We start from the raw sequence: 1,806 nt of genomic DNA on the forward strand, positions 1-1,806 counted from the left end.
CCTCCACCCCTTCCACCCCCTCCAACACCACCTCCACCCCCTCCAACCCCAATCCCCACCAAAAAATCCACTTTCCGAAGGAATAAACCGTCAACGTCTATAAACCTTTTCCGTCTTCTCAATCTTATCTGAGCTGTTGAATGTTTAATTTGAAATATTCAAATTCTGCTGCTATGAAAACAGCTTGTGTTTTTTCTTGTTCACCCAAGACAAGATTGTCCTTCCAACATGGTGCAAAGATACCAAGAAAGTGTTCTGCCTTTGAAAAAAAACACACATAATCTTCGTCTAATGGGGCATTTTAACTTTTAATTAGAATAATAATATAGGTTATCTTTAGAAAAGGCTGCACCCGGGAAGGGCGACACTGACGTCATCATCTGGTGTACTCGGTTACAGTATCGAATACAGCTAAACGAGGTAGGTGCATTTTGACTCGATTTTCGCGAATCACCACGAAGTTGAGGGTTTTTGTTAGTTTTTGGTTGTTGATTTGGGTTTGTTTTTTAAGGGGGGGGGGGGTCCTGGTTAATTCCTTTTTTTCAGAATACTTATAAAAATAAAACATTTTACACATTCCCCCACATTGAAGGACCTGCAGCAGAAAAAGACCGAGCTAAAGATGAGGTCGGATTTTTTTTAAAACATCCGAAGACCTCTAGGCAAAGGAGCAAGAAAGACAAACTTGTTCACTGCCCACAATCATGATGGTCTAACACAAGAACACGTTTTAAGGAGAATTTGTTTTTAAATGCTACCAGTTCACTCCCAAGCCTATTGAGAGTCTATTTTCATACATCTTTTAACCTAATCTGTGAGCTGTAAAAACAATACAAAACATTTGAGCATCGATACCATGATCAATACCAAAGATCGTAAATAACAAGATTGTTCGCTCAACCAAAAAACTGCCCACAGATCTCCACGCATTGTTTCAGATTGCGTTGCAGTCTCAGATTTGAAGCTCTGGGTCTAAAACAGCACCTGGGCATGTATGGCTGGTGCCTCTATAAATAAATTGTTAATGATTTTGAAGCTCTGGCTAAAACAGCACCTGGATGTGGATGGTTGGTGCCTCTCTAAATAAATTATTGATGGTCAAAGTTTTGTTTGAAGCTCTCTTTCGTTTCTCGAGAAGAAGAGTAGGAAAAGCACAGTTTGTTAGTTTCACTTTTATTGTTCTTAACACAAGTATGGTAGCTCTGTTTACAAAAGTCTGCGCTTTCTCGAAAAGGGTGCCACCGAATTTTGAGAACATGTTTTTAATTGTCTCAAAAAGAGGAGTGAACTATCTTGTTATGCACGATCTTTGTCAATACCCTCAAGACAAGGTATTCGCTTCGAACAGTCGCTGCTCCCCGCTCTTCCGCTTCAGAAAACCATGAATGGGTTTCGTTGATGGGCGTTCCAAATAATAACCATACTGAGTCAAAACTGAAAATCGAACTCCCTGCTTTGCAAGGACACCTCATAATATTATCAATTATATTGCATTTAAAAGGTTTTAGCTAGTAATATCATTTCTTAACGGGAACTTTGAGCTCCGAGTCAGAAATCTGTCAATTGACCCTGATTAAACAGGATATGACATTAACATTTCTAAATAATTTTAATTTGTTTTTAGCCGAGTTTTTAGATCTCATATAAGATTAATTGACGGGAATTGGCTTTGTTTTATTGCCTTGATTATGCAATCAAATATTGTGGTTATGTATCTGTCCGCTTGTTTATTCCATTTGATCGTTCATTTGTTTTGTTTTTTATCGGAAGGGGGGGGGGTGTTGGGATTTGTTTTGTTTTTGTTTT

The sequence above is a fragment of the Aplysia californica genome, unplaced genomic scaffold (genome assembly GCF_000002075.1).
Source record: "Aplysia californica isolate F4 #8 unplaced genomic scaffold, AplCal3.0 scaffold00915, whole genome shotgun sequence".
Lineage (NCBI taxonomy): Eukaryota > Metazoa > Mollusca > Gastropoda > Aplysiida > Aplysiidae > Aplysia > Aplysia californica.